The sequence below is a fragment of the Etheostoma cragini genome, chromosome 6 (genome assembly GCF_013103735.1).
Source record: "Etheostoma cragini isolate CJK2018 chromosome 6, CSU_Ecrag_1.0, whole genome shotgun sequence".
Classification (NCBI taxonomy): domain Eukaryota; kingdom Metazoa; phylum Chordata; class Actinopteri; order Perciformes; family Percidae; genus Etheostoma; species Etheostoma cragini.
The window spans coordinates 13,797,662-13,817,129 of NC_048412.1; the positions used below are offsets into that span (position 1 = coordinate 13,797,662).

Sequence of the window (19,468 nt, forward strand, 5' to 3'; positions counted from 1 at the left end):
GTCTGTAGGAATTTCAGCAACACCTGGGGATTTGTATGTAGCTGATAAAAGCTACTGAGGACCATGTGGCTGTGTGGTTTCATCTCAAATCTCAGCAGATCCTATTTCTATTTGATATTCAAACCTGCATACAGAAATACCTGTTACTTATGACGGAGTATCTGTTCTTGATGTCCTGTATCCACTCTACAACTGTAGGAACTGCAACTGTAGGAACAATGAAAAATATTAAGATGATATCTTTATTTCTCCCTCAGAAAAGGTCAAAAATGCACATTTTGGTATTCAAAAGCTCAGTGGGCTGGGACAGTGGTCTATATAAGTACATTACAGCAGCAACAGTAGACAACACGTAGGACATGAGTGGACCTCACTCACCACTCACTGTGCCACCTTTGCTGTCTTTAGTAACTCTACACCTTTAGTTAAGGTTGAATCTAAGCCCATTTATACCTTCAACTTGGAGAACTAGCTACTTCATACTTTCACAGTGTATTAACATATTGTGAAAAGGGTGCATTCAGTACTTTTGAGTGTGTTCCGTTGCAGCAGAAAGCCTTTCTTCTTTTCTCTAATAAATGTGAAATGTCTGATGTCTGGGCAAATCTAACATGACAAGTTAAAGGGCTCCCTTAAAACTTCAAAACTGTATCCACTTTACATCAGACATTTCAAACCCCCCAGGCATTGTGATTATACATTAGATGAATGGCGGTCATGGTTTCTGTTAGTCAGGTTCTTCTATTGCTTTGAGTGGAAATTTCTGGCTTTAGTCTTTAACATAATCACCGTCACATGGCAGACACATGTCAATTGACAGCACATATGAATAAAAAAAAAAAATCAGTTCCCAGGAGATCTATTACTCATGTATATTCCTACAACCTCTTGGAGGAAGGGTATTAGTCACTGGTACACTGAAGGGCATGAATAAATACAGATACGGGTGAGTGGGTCTGAGAACAGAGAAGCAGCCTGGCTAAAACAGCTGACAGTTTGACATCTCTCTCACTTGGTTCTCGGTGCCACATTGGGTTGGACGACGTGACATTTTTTAGTGTGAGGCACATTGTAATATATATGTTTTTGTATTTTTGCATCTTTGCTGCAAATGAAATGTTCTTGCCATTGTCATCCTGCTGTGTGTAGGAATGATGTGAATGTGTCAGTATAAGTTGAAAGGCAACAGCAGGGTGCACATTTGCTGAGCAAAATAGATATCTGACAAAGAAGACTATTTGAAAAAAAAAAAAAAAAGTATGGGTGCATTGTTACCTTTCTGCCTGGATCTGCCGATTTCCCTCTAAAAGGCATCATTTCACCCTTGAAACAGCATCCCATGAAACATAAAGAGGGAGGCACTCAGGCATGAAGGAGGTGTACATGAATACACAGAATACATACAAATGTAGGCCTACTATATATAGAGTGACACATAACCACACATGCTTACTCAAGGTGCACCATTTACAAATGTATTTGTATGGGCCCAGAACAGAGGATAGGTCATTTTTATGCTCATTTTGTAGTTTCAAGGCCATGGGTCAATGTCTCTGGGAATGTCATTTGCCAGAACATTTTATGATACTGTCCGTCGACCTCATTTGCCCCAGGGATGAGACTAAGAGGAAGAACTCATCCTTGTATTAAAGCTATAAATAAAATCATGGGACTTGTGATATTGTTTCAGACCTCTAGGCTGCTTGCTCACCCTGCTGCTGTGAAGGACAATTCTCTGGTTGTGACAGGTGTTAGAGGACTGTTGCGTTCCCTCCAGCAGTCAAAAAGATGCTCTGTGGACATGGGCAACAGACCAGCAGGATGCTGTGACTGAGACATTGGCCCCGGATCAGGTTTGCCATCTCATCTGATAGAGAAGAGTCTATTGTACGAACATTCAGCCCCGCAGAAATGAGCCACATGCACGTAACATGGTGAGAAAATATAGGAACTCTATAGTTTCTCTTGAGCAGGCAGTTTAAGGCCAGATACCCGCAACTTTTTTGCTTTGTAGCATACTGCATAGATTATTTAAGATTATGTGTAATGCTTAAAGGAATACAGTTACAAGTTACATTTTTGGAAAATACACTAATTTGCTTTCTTGTCAAGATTTACAGTAGGTGAGAAGATTGATACTACTCTCAAATCTGTAAATGTGACGCTGTACAGGGTTAGCTTAGCTTAGCACACAGACAGGAAACCGTAAGTGACACTGCAACGTATCACTTTATACAGATTACAAGCAAATACATAACACGTTAATTGTTATTTTTGGCCAGAGCCAAGCTAGCTAGTTTTTTATGGTGGTAGCGTCATGTTCATCAAGGGAATACACTTATTTCCCAAAATGTTGTCTTGGTGTTTCTACAACAAGATAATTGTACTCACTTTGTATTTTTAGCTTCCACAGCTACAGAACACATAGAAGTTCAAGTTCGGCTGATAATGTCGCTTTTAAGCATTCACATGGCTGAATAGTAGAAATGTCACAAAATGCTGCTTATGATTACAAATCCATTGATGCAGTGAGACATGATTCCATTGTTAAATAAGGTGTTGCTGTTTTAAGTCTTGGATAATTTATTCATTGGGATTGTAGAAGCATTTGTAATATTAAAATGCCTGCAAAAATGATATCCTGTCAAAACCTTCACACTTAGCAAGCCTGTTAATGATTCGGCAACAGAAGAAAAACAACCCAGTGATTTTGAACTCAAAACGCTTTTGGAACAGAATTGGTCTTAGTTCAGAGTGTGTATGCTTAAAATGCAAACCTCCTCTCAGTGAAAAATATTTCAACACAGCCATGAATTCCATTATAGCAACTCAATTATGCTTGACTAGTGTTGTTCAAAGAGTTAGGCTTTCAGTAGCGTAAAACCCAACTTACCTTGTTCTTAGCAGTCCGTTATGGATATGAAGGTGTGCTGAATAGATCAGGGGTCTTTTTGTGTGACATCCAGTGATGTGAATAATGAAGTTATAAATAACATTTTTTCAGTAACGAGTAATTTAATTGATTACTCTCCCCATCTTAAAGGTGCCTTGCCACACAAAACCGTTTTTACTTATATTTTTTGAAGTATGTTAGGTCCATATGTGTGTGTGTTATGTGGTGAGTGTGAAAATGAACTGCTACCTCCTCTTTCAGCTCTAGCCACTGAAAAGAAATAAGCAGAGAAATCAGGCCAATTACAAAAATTGGTCATGTCATTTCATGTCATGTTGCCTGAGCTCATTACTATTCATGAGCTCACCCAGTTGCTGTGGGTAAAGGATGCTGACAGCCAGTTGTTCTTCTTGGCTAACTGTTAGCCAATCAGAGTAAAGCAGCTTAGCTTATTGAATATTAATGAGAACTGGCACAATCCTTTGTCTTCCTGCAGGCTTTCTATACCACATTAGAATAGCTTGAAACAATGTAACCAAGGCAGTTTTTCCACAAAAAAATGCTACAGAGTCCACGGTAAAACTTCAGACGTTACCACAAAGTAATGAACTACGAGTGGCAGGACATCTTTAATAACACCGTTACCGCCCCGTTACTATAATTGAAGCTGTTTTTCATCAGATAGTTATCTAGTGGGCAATGCACAAGACAAGTGCATAAATGCTGACGATTGGCTGAGGTTGATTAAAATTTCATGGGAAGCCAATCAGAGATAGAGTTGGCCGGGTGTTCAAAAGCACGCATAGTCGGACACACTAATCTATTGTGTTATTTGTATTGATCCACTATATAAACATAATATCTACATACATGGCATTTCATTGGAGGCTAGTCTCACTTTGTCACAGCACATTAAAATAGTTTAGATTTGTGTATGTTGCTTCTGTTAATAATGTATTAAGCGTCCATTTAATTATAATATTTAGATTTATCATAAAGTAAGGAGCATGCACATGTATTTTAAGTTCCGTTAAAGAGGGGGTAGAGGTGGGGTCCCATTTGAGCATTTAGAAATGTTGAAAGTATACAATATACACACACACACACACACACATATATATGTATTACACAGTATACAATAGTTAATTTCTGAAGTAACTAGTTACTTTTATAATTTGTAACTGAGTAACTAATTTAGTTACTTTTTGGAAGAAGTAACTGTAATAATTACTTTTTCAAAGTAACTTGCCCAACACTGGTGATATCATCCCTCTCACACCTAGTATAGGACCAGGCTTCGACAGCAGACAAGATTACAGGGTTGTCTGTCTCTCAAACACTATATTCCCACCAGACCACTCTTGCATTTTCATAACAGGTCTTGTCAAAAGACTGTCTTTAGCTGTGCTCCAGAGAGCGGTTGAGCCAAAATCAATGTATCTTCATTCTCTGCCAGCTCCATTTACTGTTGAAAAATGTGAATCTAATTGCTGTCAAAAAAAAAGATATACACCAGTCAATGTATTTTTACAGCATGGTTTTAATTTTGCAACAGTCCCAGAGTAGAGTGGAATTTTAAAATGTATGTAGTCCATACTTGGAACCACTTGTCCTTTTAAAAGGACTTGGAACACCTGGGTACTCAACACCAGAATAGAGCAGACTGGTTGAGGATGAGGAAACTTAGATTCAACAGATGGAGAGCCTCACTTCCTACTGCATCCAAAGCAGATGGTGCAGCAGTAACGACTCAAGGACTTCAACTTTATTTCAGGTGGAAAATCAAAGGGGCTGGATTTCAGGTGATTGCTTTTTCCTCTGAAAGTTTTCCTGGCTTTTTGCTATTTTTATCAAGATTTCTGACATAACCTTGCTTTGATGTTTAGAGATTTGCTTCTCAGAGCCTGTAAGCCTCCAAATGGGTATTTGTTACAATGCTTTAGTCAGAAATCTAATGGCTTGAGCCTACAGGGTCCACAAGAACAGCCAGCTGTGGGTAGTAAAACTGGAAGATCAATGGCTTTTAACTTGTATGATGTTCCTGTTAATTACACCCCGATCTTGATTGAGATTTTGTTGGCACGGTTGTAACGTTGTTTATGTCTTCGGTGAAGGGTCATTATAGAAGCCCTGGTTAGAGATCTATCCCTTTTTAATTATGTCTCTATTTGTAATGTCCTGGTCACATAACCACTGCATCATGCTGTCAGCCACACTGTTGAACTCTGAGGATGGAGCAAGGTTAATTATATTGTTATTGCAAGGTTGTAATATGCTGAATTAAATCTTGTGTGAAGGTAAAACAAAACAAAACTCCTACGTCATTATGCCTTCAAGGTTGATTGATTGATTTAAAAAAACAACTTAAATAAACTTAAATACCTGTAAGATTGTTTATTTATTTTATTTATGCAAAATTATAATAAGTGGCTTTTTGGATATCATCAGACGTCATCTATCTTGTTTTATACCATACATTATCTGGCACTGAACATATCGAAGACCCAATTATCTTCATAATGCCATGCAAAAATGCTTTGCAGGTGGTTTAGCCTGTGTGCACTGACTAATAATGTGTGGTTATATGCTGCTTCTGGAGCAGATCTGTGTGGTTTTAGACCATCTGTCCCTGATAGAGACTAGACTAAACGCTGCCTGAGATTTTTTTCTGTGCGACCATTGCTGTCTCCTTTTCTGACTACGTTGTAATGAAAAACAGTTTAGCAGGTTTGATTTATTTGATACAAGTTTTACTTTATAGATTCTAATTGGAAATGCCCATTGCTTTTCAGGAATTCTTAATTGGATTTGATTTGGAATCCTCAATAACAAATCCGAACATGCACTAATCTTGCAAAAATGAATGAAATCTTTGTCACTTAAATAGACAATTATATCTGTGATCAAAATAATAGATTATCTTGGAAGTTGGGCTGAAATGAAAGTATTAATGTTGATTTCCCTTAAGATTTCTGAAGAATACAGATGAGCATTTACCAGTCGTGATGAGAGAGGATGCTTGCAGCTTAAAGCTCCCCTGTCAGTAGCATATTGCACCGTGTGGTGCCTCTGACTGAATTCATTAAATTCACTTGAGCCTTAATTATCAGGAAAAAGTATTATACAGTTAGTTAGTTCATTAGACAGAAACATTGCATTAGTACAGTATCATTGGGATGGATAATATCAAACAATGACAACTAAAACATTTATCCAAATGGAGGCCATTTTTTCACAGCAGACATTTTACCATGTCAAAGCAGGAAAACATAGGTGTACTTAATAACAATCATTGGTATTGTGCATGTGCTCGCTGGCAAGGCTGGCTGGGACACTTTTCACAGTTGAAATTATTAGATACACCTGGGGCTTTTTCCTGTAGTCAAAATACAAGTTTATATCTTAAGTAAGTGATTGTCATGTGTGTATTAAAGGTGGTGGTGGCGGCAAAGAAGATTCACATTTCAATTATAATTTCATATACAGTAAGCTATTTTTAGCATAAAGAGAAAGTGAGTTAAAATACAGTACAAGTCAATTATAACTACTGTCAAATATCACAAAGTGATCATAATGTTGGTGGAGAGTACTTTGTACTGTGATATCTTGCATTCTAAAATCACATTCTAGCTCACAGAAATCCAACCTCACTTTTGTGAGGTTCATGGTCTGTTTAATTATGAAAGACACTGTTAATGTAAAACACTGTTAACCAACACGCATAGTTCTAAGACCAACAATGCTAATAAAAACTTAAATGATTACAGAATGTCATTGCAATATAATATAATCTCTTGACTAGACCCTTCAGTCGGATCATTGATTTCATTAGCTGCCATCACTCACCTCCATTATCAAACTGTAACTTTATTATATGAGGCAGTTACAGGCCATCACGGACTTTTGTTTGTTGTTGTGATTCCTGCAGTAATACAAAGTTTATTTAATTTCCTCTTGCAGGGGTGTTACTGTGCCAACCCAACTTAATTAGAGTTTAAGTAGCGTTTAAGTAGTGGATCCCACTCACACTTGCTTATGCTTGGAACAACATTTTGTGCATTTGCTGCATTCTAAAAGGTTATGTAGCTACACTTCACTTGCTACTCTACTGTCATGTCTAGTCTGAAATTTCAAACAAGGTAGTAATAATAGCCAGAGTTTCCAGTCGTTCACCCCGCTCCCCTGAGGATAACATGTAACTGTGTAGCAAACTACTATGCCAGGACTCACAATGTCTCTCTATCACAGTCTTTGTAGAGGCAATGCTTTTCTGCAGTGCAGATTGAGTTCAAGCCCTTGGACTAGAAGCAACGATTCAGGCCCTCTCTTCATATTTTCTCTGAAATTAGGAGTCTGTCGGATTGACAGGGTGTAAATAGTAAATGGATAAAATCAACAATGTTGTCTGTTCAAAGTCTCCGCTGTACCCGGATATATCCTGACAGCAAAAACATCACTACTCTTTGGCCTTCAATATATGCTCATAATTGAAGCTGCGTGTGGTGCAGGTAAAGCGTGGCAGAAAGATATTTATGATAGTTAAATGCATGAGTTAGCAACTAAAAATAATACATTTTCTGTAAACACATGATTTGAATGTTTCTGATGATTAACTGACATTGACTGTCACTAGCTGACTTTTTTTTAAAGGTACTAATGGGATTGTGAGCAAAGAATGGGAACATACAGTATACAGTACTATTTGTATGCACTAGGTTTGTATGTCTATAGTATATTTTGGGAATACATTTTAGATCCGTCCTTAGGCCCCACAATCACAACAATTATTGACTTAGACCAAATTATTTTTTTATGTTATTAATTGAATTAACAAGACTATACCTTAGTCCTTATGTTCAGTGTACACCACTGTGATTGGTCATTAACTCAGATGGAACCAAAAAATTACCTCATCAGTCCCAATGTGCAAATGTGACAAAATAATAACATTGGCCAACTGGAAAGAAATGTGAGAATATGCTTGAAGGAGTCTTTATTATGCAAGACTTACATTAACCCTTAATTATACAGTGGAAATAGAAAATTACTTTAATATGGGGTGTTGTGTTGGTAGTTTTGTGTGCTTGAGAATGCCTTCACAACAAAGACAAATGAAGAAGAGAGAGGAAGAGCTCAAAAAAGCAGCTAAAACATCTGCTATTTTGCAGAGTTAAATTCAAACTGCCAACAGGCCAGCAGTGAGAGAAGCATTTGATACAGTCAAGCAACCATCCTACATTATTCATTTAATGGGAAGTAGGCCTATTAAACTATCAGAAGCATTTTCTTTAAGTTGAAGCATGCTAATAATTCATTAAAACAAATGTTTCATTTAATAATAAATACACAGTTAATTGTGTCTGTGCCGTGCAGCATTGTGAATTAGTTATTATTTTATGTATATATAAAGTTTCAGTTGAGTAAAATACTTTTACCAGTTACCGTCATGTTGTAATTGTTCTTTATAATATATTCACACATAAATATTGTCTTTGGTGCCAAAGAGTGTTGGGAGTAAAGCGTTAGAAAAGTAACGCAATTACAGTAATGTATTCCTTTTTGCTGTAATGCCTTAATATAACGCATTACTAAGTACATTTTGGTAATATTATACTCGTTACAATCTCAATAACAGGAGTTACAATGCATTTTAAATACAAATTGAATGGTGTTCAGTTTTTTGATGAACACTGCAAATCATTTCTTCACAGGAATAAAAAGTAATTATTTATTGTTGTTGTACAATATTCAATGGTTAAGATGACTACAGAGACATTTTATTTCAGGAGTTCCGCTGCGTTGAAGCGAGGTGTTGTGCCATCACTGTTCCCGTGGTCAGAGCCAGAGCCAGAGACGGTACGACAACATCTGTGTCCCAACAGGTGACGGTATGTCGGCACGGACAGCACTGTTCAAGGTTCAAGGTTCAAGAGTCTTTATTATCCCCTAGGGGCCATTTGTTGTGCAGCAGCATGTAACACACAGGTTATACAAAACAACAGCCATACATCTAAAAATAAATACAAAGACAACAAAAACAAAGACCACACCTCACATTGACTTGTTGAAAAAGCCTATAGCAGCTGGGACAAAAGAGTTTTTATGTCTGTTTGTCCTACATTTAGGCAGACTGAATCTCCGGCCAGACGGCAACTGTGTCTGAGCTGCTGACAGATACAGTATAACCATGTAGGGAATTAATGTTTGTCAGCCATGGAGAGTAACTATGCCTGTAGTGGAATAAATGACGGCCAAAATTGCTTGTCTTTTACTATGACCATTTACTGTTCAATTAGTTGCAGTTTTACAAACAACAAAGTGAACAACTTAAGCTTGACGGACAAGTTTTGCATCCAGCGTCTCCCGTTCATCTCAAGCTAGCTGTAATTTCCCAAGTAAAGATGTGAGTTGCGCACGCGGCACTTTGCGACAAGTAGCACATGAGATGCTAACGAGAGACTTCTGTAATGTCAACACAGTAAATAAACCTTAACAAAGTTTGTTCACTGCTTAGCTACAACTTATCAAACACAACAAAGGCTAGAATGGCGTTTCGAGCTAACGCTAGCAAATAAACAATTATAGATAGCTAAAACAATTTTGAAATGATTCCCATCTTCTGTTATTGTTTGCAATTAGAAAAGTTTATTATTTCATAGATTTCACAAATCTCAGTATGACACGTCATGCCGTAAACCATTTAAATCTGAGTATGCGCAACTAAAATATGCACTCGACCAGAGTCGGTCTGACTCGACTATCATCGGGTATGACGCGTTATGCCGTAAACCGTTTACATCTGAGCATGTACGACTCAAGTCTGCCCTCGACTTACATCGGGGAGTGACAATAGCAAAAGTACACAACTGAAAACTTCTGTGTAGGCTACTTCAAAGTAAAACCACTTCCTCTGGCGATTTGCAGTGAAACTAAATTACTTTTAAATAATAAGGTTGTGTACCTTTTCACATATCATCTGTAAATCAAGTACTGTAAATAATGTAAAGTCAGTTTCAATCACACTATAAGTAATATATATATATAAAGTTATATTGTAATATAACTAATTACTCTCAAATGACATTGTAATATATCATGTATTACATTTTGGAAGTAACTTGCCCAACAGTGGTGCCAAATCATAACATTAGTCGTCTCAACCAGAATCATTGAGTGCAGCCACAGTCTATAGGTCAACTGGCTGCACTAGTAGTAGCAAATACAGTATACTGTATCAGTTACTTTATTTAGATTCTAATAATTCTGTTCAAGACAAGGCCAACCACAAGGCTCCAGACCAGAGAGGGAGGGAGAGCATGCCAAGTACCACTAAGCAAATCAGACAGCTATAAAATGAATGTGGTGATTGTTCCTATAAAAAGGCCATGTCAGTAAAAGCGCAATAAGGAAAAATATAGCTGCTGCGGCCAATGGTATCATTAATTTAAAGTTAAATTATAATGTAGAACTTATTTAGGAATATAATGTTTCCTTTGTAGACATCTCCATCGGCTGCCTTTTTTTCAGATTAGAGCAATGGCCTCTCCAAATGTCTCTCCACGTCCCGCATAGAACCCTTCAGCTCAGACAGCTACGAGCCAGAAAGCTAACGCTATCCTAGCAAGATTCAATAAAATTGTGGACAGTTGACAATCAGTAAATATTATTTAAAAGTATGATTAACAACAAGACAAACTAGCTATTTGCCAGACCATCCTCCACAGCGCAGTGAAGAAGGATCTGGCTAGTCCTCCCAGCATTCTGGGTTGGGAGAAAAACGTGCTCTGGTTTATTGGCCTTTCTTTAAACCAATCACATTATCATGGGCAGCACTAAGCACCGGGAAAGCCACGATGCTGCTCCAAAATAGCCTTGGGAAAGAACTTGTTTTGGTGGAACATACGTACATTTAAAAGTTGTTTTAGCTGTTCAACAGAATACTTAGATTGGACAGATAGTCTAGCTAGCTGTCTGGATATACCCTGCAAAGATCTGAGAAGCAGTTACCATAGTCCTCATAAATCGACCAGAGTTTAAAATTCTAACACAAACAAAACAGAAGGTAACAGATATCCTGCTGAAAAGAGGGAAATCCTTCAGAATTTTTGACGGCAACGGAGCAATCCCAGAAGTGGAACTTTGTTGATATAGACTATCCCTAAATCAATATAACCTGAACGTTACTCGCTGTGAAAAAAAGTAAGTTCAGAGGGGCCGTGTAACTTACTTCTTGCAGCTTTAGTAGTAGCGCCATCCTTTGGTGTTCAAAGGACGAGGCACAGAAGCACTTCACAGTGTTAGAAATATCAGATTCACAGATTCATTCTTTTCTTTTTTAAATTACGTTTTTAATGTTTAAACACTTTTTTTATGGACACCAATCAGAATGGAGTATTCACCCAGACCAGGGTATAACAGAGAATAATTTATCTCATGCTTTTATTAAAAATTCTACTTGTAATAATTTTAAAGACCCCTTTCCAAATGCATTCAAGACCATAATGCATATCCAAATTTGAAATGTACTGCGAGTAAAAAACCTCTCAGAAGACCTCTGCAAATTTTAGTATAGGAAACCTAATGTGTGACTGACAAAAATCACAAAGTCACTTGGATAAATGAACCTGGCATTGTTTAAGAACCGCTGTGTGAAAGCAGCTTAAGATTACTCTGAAAAACACGTCGTGAAGAATTGTGACCACCAGTGCTCACCCTGAGGAGACACTGGTGCTGTCATACCTCACAGGGAGATTTATCGACAGCTCCGTGAGAGGGTGTATGATTCCCCCACACTTCTCTTCTGACTCCGGGGGTCATTGACAGTGACTTATGTGAGAGGAGACAGAAGTGTCATGGGAAAATATGTGTGTCAGCTGAAATCAGGTCTGTTATGCTCCAATGGAACCCGATAACATTGGAAAGAGAAATCCCTGACAGTGATGCTATGATGCCTCCAAAACCTGCAGGGCTTATGTATATACAGTACATATTAATGGTACTAAATGTACCATAACACAATAAGCATTCCTGTATATTATATACTGTATTTAACCAGTAATTGCATATAACTAAGTACTGTGCAAGATAATAAGCGACATGTCTGTGACGCCTCTGATTCATAATAGATTTTTTCATATTTATTAGGCATTAATTAACATCTCTGACCTTAGAAACATGTAGTTTATAACTATCATCAGTTAACCGTATGTTGTTGCTACACCTATCAAGTTTTTAATACCTGATTCAGTTTCCAATGATAATTTACCAACTACAAATTTGAAGTACCTTACCTACAAACGCTACCAACAACATCAACTATCGGCAAAAATGATGTTACCTTAAATGTCTATGTTTGTCTTAAAGCTTGTACAAGGTGTGCTACACAACCTTAGAAACCCATCACTGTGTACTCTCTCTATGTATCCAGCGCCAGAGAGCCACCCAACACTAGGTCAGAGATAAATCCTACTCATTTCCTGTGTTGACAGTCTGAGGCTGCTTCCTTGACTCGGTAAAATTAACGGTCCAGAACGTTATTTTCCCATCCAATATGCTGCCATCAATCATTCTGTGCCTTCATCACTTTCAAAAGTGATGTGTCCCTGTTTTCTACAAAGGCAAAGCAACCACTTTAGTAACCCGGAAAAGGAGTGATGATAAAATGCACAAGTTAGGGTAAAATGAGTGGGATGTAAAACTTTTACATGACAAGTTTGAATTTCTTCCCTACAGGGATGAATACGTACTGCACAGTATTCAGTTGGTGACAGGAATTGACCGCAGGACAAATTAAACTTGCAAGTGGTGACCTACTGTAAGAGATAACATATACAGGTTTCCTCTCATTAACTTACAGCCATGTCACTTCAGTGAACTGGAAGATGTGTGAAAAGAATGCAGCCTTCTATGACTTGCAAACTAACCAAGAAAAGAACTCAATGTTGACCTCATAAAACTGATACTTCGACTTGTAAAGAGAGTGCTATTCATACATCATCTGTTATATGAAGTGCCAAAGTATTAATAGTTTTGAAAAACAGAATTTTGGCAAAAGACTCCAAAAGCTGCTCATCTCTTTAAATACCGGCATGGAACTCACACTGAGTTTATTTTGGTTTTAGGCAAACAGGGCAGAAACTAATATGCACATTTTACAAGATTGTTTCTACACAATATATTTTCATTGCAATATGAAACAACAAATAAAACTGGGTTTGCATGTGAAATATTACCCAGAGTTGCACTTTTTTGGAGAACAAATCTGCATTTGAGTTGATAAAAGTAGTTTGAATCAAGTCTATTTATCACAGAACAACGTATGAAGGTTTGATAGACAGACGAGGAGGTATATCACAACTGTAAGCTGTGACTACTTCTGCGTGAAGTATAGAGTTTCAATGCAGAGCGGGAAATTGCAAGTGCCAGGGAACAGAAGTGAATGACATCGAGGAGGATGGTATGGTAAGGGAGCATGTAAAGCACATCCTCATTTCACTTCTAGGCTGATGCTCTCTCACTCCCTGATCACAGAACAGCAAGGGCTGATGGGAGAGCGGATGGGTGGGGGAATGTGATTTGAGGGCATCAAGAAGCGGAACTGACAGAGACGGATTCACTGTGGCCGAAGCATGGAATTGCTTTTCCTTTCCCCTGGAACTGAGCTGGAGGTGCCTGCGGCTGCAAACAATCTCTAAGCAGCAGCTTTCACAAAGCCCAAGAGCCAGAACCATGAAAGCTCAGAGGCAGGTGAGAAAAAAACTATTTAGAACAAGAAAAAAACAGGTGGTGAGGAATAACTACTGGAAAAGGTCCTCAGAAACTGTTGCGTCAACAGAAAATCCAGATTTGAACATCTTTTTTTATCAGGTGAAATTTGTGCATGTCTGTGTGTATGCATCGAAAGTATAATTCATGTGACTGTCTCTGAGTCTGTGTGCACTCATATCACTGCTATGTGCTGTTGTCAAGTTGCACAGCTAATTACGCAGGTGTTACAAAGCTCCAGGATGGAAACTGGGGGAAAAGACAGGGGAGTGTTTCACTCTCTCACACAAGGATGGAGGAGTGCTATTCAATTAAACACCTCAACCTGAGAGAAGGTCCATGTCGATTTCTGTTGAGTTTAACAAAGATAGCCATTTTTAATTTGAAGCAGTACACAGGCATAGCCACATAATTATAAAGAAAGTAACTTAACATCCTATTAATGCATTCCACGGCACAATGAGCCACAATAGAGTGATGTTACAATACAAAACATCATTAGAATCTATCGCATTAGCTGAGATATACAGACTAATTTCACTTAAAATCAATGTGACAAAACAACTTTTCTTAATGGTCCAAACTCTTGGTGTTAACATTTGTTCTGAGGAGATCAGACGAAAGCCCCTGTTGTTTCACCCCTCTGTGAGGAGATGAGGCATTGTCAGGCCGAGAGCCTTGTCCTCACACAACCTGCTATTTATATTTAACTTGAATCTTTTCTTTCTTTTCATTGCACAGTCACTCCACATACTAAAAGCGTACAATCTCTTATTCCCAGTCACCAATGTTTTCAACACCTTTGACAAGGTAAATGGAGGTTGGGGTCGGGGTAACCAATCAGCATATTAAAGCCTCGGCCAGTCTAAACCACTGAACACGTCAAAGACTTTCACCCTGTCAAGCGACAGAAGCTGAACCCAGTTTGCTCGCAAAAATGCGGGCAGGCATTCATGTGCGAGAAATATGGAGGGACACACAGCGAGCCTTATCCTGTGCCTCTGCTTCTTTTGTCTAACACGAATCAATGTGCTTGTGTAGAGTGAACTCTCCTCATTTGTCTGTGTGCATTTAATCTGCATCTAAAGCAGCCCTATTGGTGAGAGCTATTACAGCCAGCTGACGAGCAGAATCAAAACTGAGCTAGAGTAATAAATTCCCACTGACCTAAAGACATGGCATTTTCTTTATAAGTAAATTTACTGTGGACAAGTGAAGAAGAATAGCTGCCATCAGGGAGCGAGGATAAGGGGATCACGTAACTAGCTATTCTTCCATCCATAATGCAAGCATGGATTTTGCCATCAATTACAGCCAATCGTTACAACTATAGAGACACATGTCAAGCTCAATGCAATATGCAACATGGTTCAATGTTTTCCTATTTTTCTACTCATTCCAACAGATTAACATCAAACACCCAGTTAGGAATGCCACAGTGCATCACTGAACACATTAAATAACAATGCTTACGCATAGAGTCGAAGTCCAGTTAATGTTCACACCTAGGAGAGTGTGACATTCCATGTCTGTTTTTGTGAGTGCAATCTGATGTTTTCCTCACTCCGGCTCTCTTAAACTACTCTACAATCAAAGTTAAAAGTAAAGCAGCAGCTTTGTGGGATCCCAGTAGCTCACTTGGTGAAGCATTCCTTAAAGTCTGAGTTCTTACCATAACAGCCTGGAGTTTAAGTCTGGCCCTGTGCCTTTTCTGCATGTCTTCCCCTCTTTCTGCACTGCTTGTCTGTCTGTCTCTCTCACTATCAAATAAAGCTAAAAATCCCCAAAAGTACCTTAAAATAAAGCAGCTCTTCAAGTAAAGGTGGCACAGATCAAAAGTCTATTACACTGCCAATATGACTAACTTGTGCCATATTGCTGATGCTAAATTGGAGTGCTCGGGATTGCTGTAACAATATGTAGCGTTAAGGTGGCCTCTGCTGAGGATGCTGTTGCTTCCACTGTGAGTGACACAACAACATCAAGAACATGTCTCTGCAAGGCACGTCATGACCCTGTCGCCCCGGTCACACGGCAGAGCAGACAGCTGACGAGAGGGCAGGCAAGGTCTCCACTCCAGCAGCTGTCACAGTCTCTCACCACCACCGGTCTTCTCACCTGACACAGAACAGATAGAATACAGTGAGAGACAAAAAAAGGACAAGGGAGGCTAAAAAAGAAACAAGAAGGTGGGGGTGATAAAGTGAAAGTTTATTAAAAAAAAGGGAAACAGATGGTTGGAGAAAAAAGTGAGAAGACATAAAAACAGGACAGAAAAGGAAATTGCAAGAACAGAAGTGAAATTGATAAAAGGCTGCAATGAAGAAAAAAGTGGCAACAGTCAAACATGGCTATGCATTATTCTGTTGTTATCCTGTCTGACAGGAGTTTCCGAGTACTTTTCTTTCCGCAAGGAGGTATTCTTCCGCTACAGACAACCTGTGAAATTAAATATTGAAGAGTTCATATCTGCATGCGTGTAGATCCGAGGCTCGGCCTACATGACACGACAGTCTAATCCCCAGTGCTCCGTGGTCAAGGTACATTATTAAATGGAAACGCTATGGAAAGAGATGAAGAGAAGAAGTTCTTTTCTCCCTCTAATTAAGTTTGAAGCTAGGGAAAGACGAGAACATGACACTGACAGTTGCTCTCTCCACGCAAGAGACAAGACTCTTACCAATCTACCAATTTACTGTCTCACCGACCTGCAGGGAAAATGGTCAAAGTAAAACCAGTATGTCTTGCAGGTGTAAGGGCAATCACAGCGGGTGAAAGGACAGCCCATTTCCATATTTCATTTAATAAGCAGATGCAAAATGAAACATTAAATAAGAAAAAATGTAGAAAATAATGAGATGTTATTCATTTTCTGTTAATATGTAGCAAAAGGCAAAATCTGGTTCACTTAACTTAGCATAAAGACTTGAAACTGTTAGTGAAACATAGTATAGTATGTCATGAAAACTATAAAAGGTCATTGAATAGTATTTCATAAAAAACATTTAAAAAGTCATAGTGTAGTAGGCTACAGGTACATAAAACATAAAAAGACAACCGTAGATACATAGAAAAGTATGTCATGAAAAAGTATTATAAAAAGTCATAGTATAGTACGACATAAAAAAATCCTGAAAAGTCACAGTATTCCATATCATTTAAAATATCACTAAAGCCCTAGGTATCCTGCTCTGACTTAAGAAAATTAAAGCTCAGTTGGGCCAATCTGGACTCTTCCCCTTATGATGTCATAAGGGGAAAGGTTACCTCCCCTTTCTATGCTTTGCCCACCCAGAGAATAATAGAAATGGGAAAGACAGACAAGACTTGCAAACAAGCAAAGCATGTCAGTTGGTCAAGGCCACACCCCCACCCTCCACCTTGCCCCCCCCTCTTTCTTCCTCAAAAGCATTTAAAGTCACAGTATAGTATGTAAAAAAAATTCTAAAAAATCATAGTACAGTTTGTTAAAAAAGTCATAGAATAATAGTACGTCGAAAAAATTATAAAAAGTCAAGGTACATATATAATGTATGTATATATATATATACTTGCAAATATATATAAGTATATATAATGTTCCATAAAGTTATAAATAAGTCATCACAAAAAGGTCATAGTATAGGTTGTATAGCATGTCAAAAAATTGATAAAAAAGTCATAGTGTAGTATTTTTTTCATTTTTTTTTTTAAAGCAAACTATGTCAAAAATGCCATACTTTAGTGTCCCGTAAAAAGTGATTAAAAAGTCTTACTATAGTATGTCGGAAAAGTGAAAAAAAGTCATAGTATACCATTACGAAAAATCTCACAGTGTTGCATGTTGGAAAAAGTGATAAAAAAAGTTATAGTATAGTATTTTTTATTTAAAAAAAAAGTATGTATAAAAATGTCATACTATAGCATGTCAGCAAAAGTGATAAAAAAGTCATAGTATACAATATCGTAAAATGTTGTAGTGTTGCATGTTGAAAAAAGTGATAAAAAAGTCATAGTGTAGTATGTCAAAAAAGACAAAAAAAAGGTCAAAGTATGGGATGTTGAGAAAAGTCATAGAATTGCATGTCGAAAAAAGTGATAAAAAAGTCATAGTGTAGCTTGTTGAAAAATGTCACATATAAGTCATAGTATATAGTATGTCTAGAAATATCATAGTATAGTTTGCCAGAAAAAGTCGATGATGAAAAGTCATGGTATAGTATTTTGATTTTTTTTTTTTTTTTAAGTCAAATGTATGTATTTTTCACTACTGAAAAAGTCATTATATAAGATGTAGAAAGATGTCATGGAATAGTGTGTCAGAAAAGTTGTAGTATAGTATGTTAAAAAAAAAAACTGATAAATAAGACTTGGCATCTCAAAAAAGGAAATTTAAAGTCATAATGTAGAATGTCAAAAAAATTCTGGAAGAACTTGGAAACTCTACTCAAAAGATAGCCATGACCAGGTGTTGAACAAGGAGCCTGAGACTGTGTCCCTGCTTTCTAGTGTTAATAACAGCAAGTTTTACCACCACACCAAGGTGACATCTGATGTGCTTCAGAAACATTTATATTATAGTGTGACTAATTTTTTTAAACAGTCATGGTATAGTTCGTTAAAAAATGTCATACTATAGCATGTCAGCATAAGTGATAAAAAAAAATATAGTATACAGTGTGTATAAAATGTCATAGAATAGTGTGTTGGAAAAGTCATGGTATAGGATATCGAAAGATGTCATGGAATAGTGTGTTGGAAAAAAGTCATGGTATAGTATGTCTACAAAAGTGATAAAAAAGTCATAATATATATATATATATATATATATATATATATATATAATAAAAGAATTCTGGAAAAACTTGGAAACTACTCAAAAGGTAGTGAATAAAAGTTTTAGTATAGTATGTCAAAAAAATGACAAAAAAGTAATGGAGTAGTATGTCGAATACAATCTGGAAGAACATGGAAATTCTACTCAAAAGCATAGACTGTATATTTATTAATATTAACGGTCTATGCTCCAAAGTGAGTCATGAACTGGTTCTGAGCCAGGGTCACCGCTTTCTGTTGGTAATGGCAGAAAGTTTGACCATTGCTCCATAGTGACACCTGACAAGTAATTTAAAAACATTTATGGTATAGTATGTAAAATAAATTAAAATAAAGTCATGATACCGCATGTCAAAAAAGTGATAAAAAGTCACAATTTAGCATGTACAAAAAAGTCATGTATGTTAAAGAAAACTGATAAATGAGTAATAGTTTAGTGCGTCAAAAAAGGCGATTTAAATTCATAGTGTACTAGTATGTCAAAAAAACTTTTGGAAGAACTTGGAAACTTGAAAGCAGCCAAGTTTGACCAATGCACCAAGGTGAAACCTAATAATAGGTTTTGAAAACATTTATAGCAGAATATGATGAAAAAATTAAAACGAATTTCTGACGATAGCTTGTCAAAAAATGTGACAAAAAAGTCATGGTACGGCACGTTGAAAAAAGTCACAGTTTAGTAAGTCAGAAAAAGTAATTTTTAATAGTATGTTTTGACAAAAAATGCCATAATATGGTGTTACAGGAAAAGTCATAAAAAAGTCATAGTATAGTATGTTGCATAAAGTGAAAAGTAAAAGTTATTTAAATTCATAGTGTAGCATAAAATCTGATCTCGCAAACTCTGCTCAATTGGTTAGTTAGGACCTGGCATTGAACCAGGAGCCTGAGACTCTACTCCAAGTATTGGGGGTTAACTACACTAAGGTTAGCCACTTTACCACGGTAACACGAGCTTTGGAGTTCTGAAAACATATATTGTAGTATGTTGAAAAA

The 19,468-nt window shown here is 37.3% G+C and overlaps 2 long non-coding RNA genes across 2 annotated transcripts in view; both read left to right on the forward strand.

Annotated features, from left to right (window-relative positions):
* The first annotated feature begins 578 nt into the window (after window positions 1–578).
* LOC117946943 lies at window positions 579–3,134 on the forward strand. Its single transcript, XR_004657118.1, has 3 exons — window positions 579–648; window positions 685–689; window positions 3,124–3,134. It is a non-coding gene; the product is annotated as an uncharacterized LOC117946943 (long non-coding RNA).
* Window positions 3,135–8,402: 5,268 nt separating this feature from the next.
* The window catches only part of LOC117946946, a 17,570-nt gene continuing 6,504 nt past the window's right edge, over window positions 8,403–19,468 (forward strand). Inside the window, exons 1-2 of the long non-coding RNA XR_004657120.1 lie at window positions 8,403–8,485; window positions 19,267–19,271. This is a non-coding gene — a long non-coding RNA (uncharacterized LOC117946946). The remainder of the gene's footprint in view (window positions 8,486–19,266; window positions 19,272–19,468) is intronic.